The sequence below is a fragment of the Equus caballus genome, chromosome X, assembly GCF_041296265.1.
Source record: "Equus caballus isolate H_3958 breed thoroughbred chromosome X, TB-T2T, whole genome shotgun sequence".
In the NCBI taxonomy this organism is placed as follows: Eukaryota; Metazoa; Chordata; class Mammalia; order Perissodactyla; family Equidae; genus Equus; species Equus caballus.
The window spans coordinates 16,338,732-16,347,777 of NC_091715.1; positions in this window are offsets into that span (position 1 = coordinate 16,338,732).

Genomic DNA, 9,046 nt, shown 5'->3' on the forward strand with positions numbered 1-9,046 from the left:
TGTGTTTCAAGCAAGTGGCACTGTGGGCAACTAGAGCTTAATTGCACTCAGGAACTCTGGGAGTTAGTGTAATACATGCACCTCAGAGTTATATCAGCTGAGGGGGAGCAAGCTGAGGTTTTAATCCATCAACTCCATCAATCAGCCGTTAGTTGTGGGCTTCTCGCAAAGAGTGCTAATTCTCTACCCTTCTGGCCTGGCATGTGCTGCAGAGTAGAACAGGCTCTGACGGCCAAAGAAATCCCTTAGCAAAGAGATGCAAGTACTGGCAGTTGGAGGTTAGGCTGGTGTGCTAGGAAGGGGTCGGGGATGAGGGGATGGGGGCGTGGGCTATGCACAGTGTCTGCTGCAGTTCCTATCCAAACTTCCATACAAAATAATACAAAAATAACAAATATTAATTGAATTTTTCCTATGTGCCAGACAGGGTTATAGGCACTGAGTTGTGAACAAAATAGGAAAATCTCTGCCCTCTGATATATAAATATAAAGGTAATTTAAATTTATAAATATAAATATAAAGGTAATTTATATTTAGGTGAGAGAGAAGCAGTAAGCAACATAAATAAATTATAGAGTCTATTGGAAGAGGATAAGTACTAGAGTGGAGAATGAGATAAGGAATCTGGCAAGTGCCCTGCTAAGTAAGGTGGTCACTGGAAAAGTGACACGTGAATAGAGCTCAGGGTTTTGTTTTACCCTCCAGTCTCCCCTTAAAAATGCTTTAAGGTAATTACCAAGTTCAAAGGTTTTTAAAATCAATTCCAGATCCAAGATTCCAGAGGAAGAGGGTTTTGTTAATGTTTAAGGACTCTCAGCAATGTTTCCCACTAATTGAGCTATGAGGTGGAGACAGCTAGAAAAACACTAGAAAGGGAAAAGGGAACCCAATTGTGGCTGAGTCCTGAAGATGGGAAGCACATCTTGCCCCTCCATCCCCGCCACCATACTCTGTAGCTGAACATGCATCTTCACTGCAGCCTCCCCACGAACACTGCACTCCTTCCAGAGCTTCTCCTGGCATGAGCAGAATGCTCAAGCAGGCACCTCTGAGGAAAGCCTCAGTTAGTGGAGAAATCCTTACCACGTGTAGAACCCATAGCAAAGCAGCCTCTCTTCCTCTCCAAAGAACTCTTGCTGGCTTAGGTCATATCAGGTTTCAAATGGTGTGTTTGTTCCTGGCCCTGGGGGACACATTCTCATGGCTCATAAATCTACTGTGCAGCAATGTATGAATTAGCACAGTGAAACAAACTCTAGGGGCCTCCTCCTGCCTCCAGCACCTAAAGCAAATTCCTTAGCACTCTCTTCTGCCTACTTTTCAGAGTTTCATCTCTTGCTGCCTCCCAAATGGCTGCTGGGTTGGAGATGGGGGAGATGCTGCTGACACACAGGACCATCTTCAGCCTTTAGAAAGCTCTGTCTCTGTAAAACCTTCCAAGATTATCCTAACCTCCTCCTCCTGCATCTTCTCACACACTTCTCAAGCAGAATTAGCCTCTCTCATTCTTTGAAAACGTCTTTATAATAGCATTTAGCATTTAGCTCATTGTGTTGAAATTAATTTTACACCTCTCTATAGCAGCTAGGCTGTGAACATTCCCATCCATATTTTGGCAACGAAGGCCTTCTGCAGTCTACCCCTTCCTTCTTATCCCAGCTCACCAGTTACTCTTTCCTGCCACAAGCCCTCTGGCTGGCCAGTCTTTTCTCTTCATTGTCCCCTTCACTTCCACCCACTTTGAACATGCTGTGCTTGTTAGTGTCTTATATGTGGTCTACAACTGATAATTATTCATACTTCATCCTTCTGAGTTTTGAACCAACTGATAAATGGATACAGGAATGTAATGGGGTCAAAATGCTAGCTTCATTTCTACTAAAGCAGCCTTAGAGAATGTAGCTCAGGTCTGAAGCCAGAGTAGACTTTCTACTTCTTTACCCCAAGTCCAGAACTTGGCACCCACACAAAGGGAACTGGATCTGCAGAGGAGACCCTTAGCTAGACACTTAGGGGAACTTGGCCTTCTTCACAGCTTGACAAGCACAGATGGGCCAAGAGAAAAACATGAGTCATCTCTAATCCATTAGTGCTATCCTGTGCAGAAGCACGGACCCAAGGGTGTCATAGTCTAACCATTCCACCACTCAAGTAAATAATTTCTGTTCCCACAGAGAACGTTGTATGAGAGAAGTAAAGAAGAATGGAAACATTCTCTTCAATACTCTCAACAGAGTAGAAGTTACCATTTTATGGGCTGAGGCAAGCATGTGAAGAGAGAGACAAAATGATTCCCCTTCAACTGTACATTTCCTTGCTCATTACTTCCCTTATCCAGAAAACCCTCCTTCTTCCCCTCTGTTTTTACAAAACATCCTCATCCATCAAGTCTGAGTTTAAGGCCATCTCTTCCCTGAAGCCATCTCTAGTTATCCAAGCCTACATTTCTCTTCTCTTAAATACTGAATGTGTGTTCACAATTGGTCACTTAGTTGCATGTGGTTTTGTGTTATTTACTATTTGTTTCATATGGATGAGCTGGTCTCTCCAACTGGGGTTCTATGCTCCTTGAAGGTTGTTACAATGCCTAATTCACCTTCTATCTCAGAGAACCCAACAATGCTTTGTGCAGAGTAGATATTCAACAGTTAGTTGTAGAAAGTGGTGGAATGAAATTGGATTGAATGGAATGAAAAGGAATACAATATGACAGGATGGGATGGGACGGCATGAAATTGCATGAAGACAAGGGATGGGAAGATGGATTAAAACATAAAAAGTCCAGAAGTCAATCGAGTATATAATGAATGTTTTATTATGAAAATGTAACCACATAGTCATTGAAAATTGTGATTTCATGGAGTCCTTCAGGAGCCCAAACATCATGTCTTCACCAGCATTCATGCAGAGGGTGTAGAAGCAGAATGGCCGTTTGAAGTTCACCAAGCCCACTTCCTTAGGTGTAGGGAAGGTTGCACCCTGGCCTCCCAAGACAAAAAACTCTCCATCCTGATGTCAGAGGTATTAGGTATTGAGAATTCTCCTCCTTCCCTAATGCACTTTCTTTCTTTCCAGAGAACTCAAGCCATCTCACAAACAATGCCTTATTCTCCAAGGAGTAAGTTTAAAGGCAAGTTTTTATGTCCATTAACCAAGACCCCTGAAACTGACTCCAGTCAAAATTGAGAAACTGAAGAACTCTATCTTTGGGGTGTCTCCATTCCTCCAAAACGGCTTTTTCCTTTCTCCCAAATACTATCTCCATTTGAAGCATCCAGTTGATGAGATATTTTGGGTGAATGGGCCTTTCTCAGTATCCTTCATATCACCTCACAAAGGCCTGAGTTAGAGCTTACAAGAAAATACAGGTGAGCTCACTTAACTGAGATAACAAGAGCTGCAGAGACAAGCCTAGAACAAGAGTCAAAGCTTTTCATAAATGCCATCAGCCTCAACCTGACAAAACACACACTTTTGCTCTAAGATTATTATACCTACACAGTCTCTGTTTTTAAAATATATATTGTTTTCAGGTCAGTAACTATTTTTCAGTTTCCTTCTGCTCTTACAGAATAAGTACAATGCAATTCCAAATAGAAAGTTGTATAGCTCCAGATTAAAAAAAAAGTTCAGAACAAATTTAAGGCTCAAATGCTGTATTGGCAACCTTGAAGTATCAGCAAAGCCTAGAATGAAAGATAAAATAACAGTAATGATAGACTCCTTAGGCCGAGAGAGGGAGACATATATCTATGACCCAGACAAACTCTGCTCTCCAGCTTTTCTGTAAGGGACGTTGATTTCTTAGGCACAATATGTATCTATATACGCACACACAACCAACGCTGAATCTCTTTCCCAATTAGAAATTTGATTTTCAGATTCTTTTCAAATTACATGTAAACAAAATGATGTTATAAGACATAATCCAGATAAGTTAGATTTTTAAATAAAGAAACCACCTAGTGTTACAACACTCGCTCTCTGCCCTATACATAATATATCGCTAAGAGGAAGTACAAGGTAGCTTAGAATCCAAATTTTTGGCTGCAAAAACAACATTGGTCTATATTGTAAAAGTACTATGGATTAATGACCCATGTCCTTCCAGGAATTTTCTCCATCAACAGAATGGTAGCAAACAAAGAGCTCTTTTGCCACCTAATACAGACATCTGGATATAGGCAGTGACTACTTTTTATTGCCAGCTGCTATGTGGCTCTGTTTACATGAGGATGCTTATTAAATGTCTATGCTTCACTTTTCACTCCGTTTACCTGCTCATTCAACAGTGTCTACCAATGCTGACAAAAAAATGGCAGGAGCTGCACATACTAGCACATAGTTAGTTGGCTATAGAGCTCTCTTTTTCATCATGTTTTCCCAGGAGCCCACTGTCCAATGAGAGCCAGTACTACCAATGTAGATCAAGGAACACCGAATGTATAAATAGTTCTGCAGGAGGAAAAGAACTAGGAAGGGCCTAGGAATTGTTCTTAACTAAATGTAGGGAAACAGAGAGGCTGTGAATTGCTATTGGACCTGCAGAAATTATTTCCAGTTTATAAGTTTTGTGCCAGTCTTTTCCCTGGCTATCCACATGAACAGTGCTGCCTGCCTCCTCATGGCCCACAGTTGTTTATGTCAATGGGCCACAGAAACGCAAGCCTGGAGGTATTCACCCCTACAATCTCCCATCCCTCTAACACACACAGTCTCCTCCAAAAATGCTGTGGTCTTCTACTCGCTCAACAACATATAAAGTCCATTTGGGGACAGCCATCCAGGCAGGGTTGTAGTGGGCAGAAAAATGTCTTTTCCTTTCCTATGGCTATGATAAGAATTTCTCCTCTCTTCCCTACCTTTTACACTAGACCAGGTATCAGCAAACTTTTTCTGTAAAGGGCCAGATAGTAAGTATTTTTGTCTTTGCAAGCCCTAGAAGATCTTCGTTGCATATTCTTCTTCTTCTTCTTTTTTTATTTGTTAAACAACCTTTTAAAAATATAAAAATCATTCTTAGCTCATGAACCATACAAAAATAGGCCATGGGCCACAATTGGCCCACTGGCCATAGTTTGGCAACCTCTGCTCTAGATTATCAGCTACCTAGAGTATTAGTCAGCTATTGACCCATAATGCTATATAACAAACTACCCCAAAATTCAGTGGTATACAACAATAAGCATTTCTTCTACTCACGGGTCTATAGGTCAACTAGAGTAGCTCTGCTCACTACTCAGCCTGACATAATATACATATGTGTCCTAAAATTATCATACACAGTTTCTGTTTTTAAAGGGACTTTGACATGAGAGAATATTGCTGTTTTGGAAAAATGCGTCCTTATTTACAAATGAAATTCACTATAGTTGAGAGTCTTCTGTATTGGAAAGGAGACATCATGCCAGTTGAATTTCTTCTATACTTGCCATCTGATCTCTTTTAAATGATACAGTAGTTAACATTTACTAGCATATACTGTGTGCCAGGCACTGTTTGAAGACCTATAAGCATATTAACTTATTTAATCCTCATAACTAAGGCCAAACTAAGGCCATTGCCCAAGGTCATACTTCTAGGAAATGGAGAAGTCTGTGAAACACCAGATTGTACCTCCCAAGATTTCCTTAACGCCTATGATACTCTTCATGGCACTTCTGCTGTGCAGAATAATAAGATAAATAAAAACAAGAGTCTGTATTCAGATTTTAGGTCTTAAAATTATTTTTTTCATAAAACTAACCCTCCTGGGATACAAGATAAGTGTTCTTGTGAATTAGACTTACCATATTCATAACACCTACATCATAAGATCAGTTTATAAAGCCTTTTAGCTACTTGAACAAAAGAATGACTGTATAATCACCAGCCATTTTTTTATACACATTTTCTTGTTTAATTCTTTATTTTATTTTTTATTGATGCCATAATAATTTATAACATTGTGAAATTTCAGTTGTGCATTATTATTTGTCAGTCACCATATAAATGTGCCCCTTTACCCCTATGCCCACCCCTCATCCCCCTTCCCCTCTGGTAACCATTAAACTGTCCTCTTTGTCCATGTGTTAGTTTATCTTCCACATATGAGTGAAATCATACAGTGTTTGTCTTTCTCTGTCTGGCTTATTGCACTTAAAACCCTCAAATACTATCCATGTTGTTGCAAATGGGATGATTTCATCTTTTTTATGGCTGAGTAGTATTCCATTGTGTGTGTGTGTGTGTGTGTGTGTGTGTATATATACCACATCTTCCTTATCCATTCATCAGTTGATGGGCACTTGGGTTGCCTCCACATCTTGACTATTGTGAATAATGCTGTATGAACATAGGGGTACATAAGTGTCTTTGAATTGTTGATTTCAAGTTCTTTGGATAAATACCCAGCAGTGGAATAGCTGGGTTGTATGGTATTTCGATTTTTAATTTTTTGAGAAATTTCCCACAGTGGCTTCACTAGTTTGCATTCCCACCAGCAGTGCATGAAGTTTCCCTTTTCTCCACATCCTCTCCAACATTTGTTGTTTTTTGTCTTGGTAATTATAGCCATTCTAACAGGTGTAAGGTGATATCTCATTGTAGTTTTGATTTGCTTTTCCCTGATGATTAGTGATGTTGAATATCTTTTCATGTTCCTGTTGGCCATCCATATATCTTCTTTGGGAAAATATCTGTTCATATCTTCTGCCCATTTTTTGATCAGGTTGTTTGTTTTTTTGTTGTTGAGTTGTATGTGTTCTTTAATATATTTTGGAAATTAACCCCTTGTTGGATATATGATTTGCAAATATTTTCTCCCAGTTTGTGGGTTGTCTTTTCATTTTGTTCATGGTTTCCTTTGCCTTGAAGAAGCTCTTTAGTCAGATGAAGTCACATTTGTTTACTTTTTCTTTTGTTTCCCTTGCCCAAGTAGATACGGTATTCAAAAAGAGCCTTCTAAGACCAATGTCAAAGAGTGTATTGCCCATATTTTCTTCTAGGAGTTTTAAATCACCATCCATTTTGTTTTTTTGTTTGTTTGTTTGTTATTTTTTTAAAGATTTTATTTTTTCCTTTTTTCTCCCCAAAGCCCCCCAGTACAGAGTTGTATATTCTTTGTTGTGGGTCCTTCTAGTTGTGGCATGTGGGATGCTGCCTCAGCGTGGTTTGATGAGCAGTGCCATGTCCATGCCCAGGATTTGAACCAACGAAACACTGGGCCGCCTTCAGCGCAGCGCGCAAACTTAACCACTCAGCCACGGGTCAGCCCCTGTTGTTGTTGTTTTGAGGAAGACTGGCCCTGAGCCAACATTCATGCCCATCTTCCTCCACTTTATATGTGGGATGCCTGCTACAGCATGGCTCAACAAGCTGTGCATAGGTCCGCACCCAGGATCCACACTGGTGAACCCTGGGCCGCCGAAGCAGAACGTGCGAACCCAACCTCTCTGTCACCAGGCTGGCCCCTCACCATCCATTTTTTTTTTTTTTTAAAGATTTTATTTTTTCCTTTTTCTCCCCAAAGCCCCCCGGTACATAGTTGTGTATTCTTCGTTGTGGGTTCCTCTAGTTGTGGCATGTGGGACGCTGCCTCAGCGTGGTCTGACGAGCAGTGCCATGTCCGCGCCCAGGATTCGAACCGACGAAACACTGGGCCGCCTGCAGCGGAGCGCGCGAACTTAACCACTCGGCCACGGGGCCAGCCCCCCTCACCATCCATTTTTGATACACCAACCAATCGGCTCTGCCAAAGGCTGATTATTTTAGACACACATGTGTTGAACATTGAAACATCTGGCTTTAGCCATTTGAATGTAAATGGTTTAAGGAAAATTGCTTCTATGTTTTTATGACAGTCTATGTTTCAGTTAATTTTCTTTGAGATATAATAGACATAGAGTAAAACTATGTAACACTCATCTTAGGTGTACAGCTTGGTAATTTTTACTGTATAAGTACACATTTCCTCCAACCTTCCTTCTCTACTTCCTATCACCATCATCCAGGTCAAAATGTAGAACATTTCCAGTACCCTCCAAAGTTATCTCCTTCCTCTTCCCAGTCTACACTCCCATACACACCCACCCTTAGGTAACTAGCATTTGGTCTCCTATCTTCCTCAGCTAGTTTGCCTCTTCTTGAATTTGATATGAATGGAATCATACATATGTACTCTTTTGTGTCTGGCTTCTTTCACCCAACATAATATGTGTGGGGTTCATCCATGTTGTTATGTGTACCAGTAGCTTGTTCTTTTTATTGCTATGTAGTTTCCCATTGTATTAATATACTACTGTTTATCCATTTTCCTGTTGATGAACACTTGGCTTGTTTCCAGCTTTGGCTATTATGAATAAAGCTCTTATCAATATTCTTATATGTCCTTTTTTGGACATAGGCACTCATTTTTCTTGGATGTGCTGAAGAGTGGAATTGCTGGGTCATATGGTAGGCATGTGTTTAGCCTTAGTAGAGTTTTCCAAAGTGATTACGTGGAGTTACATGTTGAAATACTTAGACAAGGTCTATAACACTGCTTAATGGTAGTGTTCTGTTTAATGGTTCAGTTGTAAATACAGTTTTTACATTACACACACACAATCATATTAAATGCAATCTTCTGGTGCATGCAATAAAATTTTGAGTTTTGGTGTGATTACTAAGTTTGGCAAATATGCTTGGTTATTCCATGTAACATGTCTTCATCCTCTCATTACATGCCTGATTTGAAATTAACCTCTCAAAAAGTGTGTTTATTTACTGATTCTGGTTATAATTGCATAACAATCAGTTTACCGAGCCCAAGAGCTAAATTCCATTAGAACTTTTCTGTGTGGTCTATCAGTCAGATAAGGCACATCTCTATGCTCTAGAGCCACTGTGGAAATGTAAGAAAGGAAACACCAGGAATTCTCAGGAAAAGAGTGTCTCGTTTAGCTGGAGAGCAAAATTCCATGCTCTTACTGAGTTAGACCTGGAGACCCTGAACTAAGGTAAGTTGTGAGATTCTTGGCTTTCGCCCTGTTGCTCTTCAGGACTGGCTGTTTGGCTTATGGCATA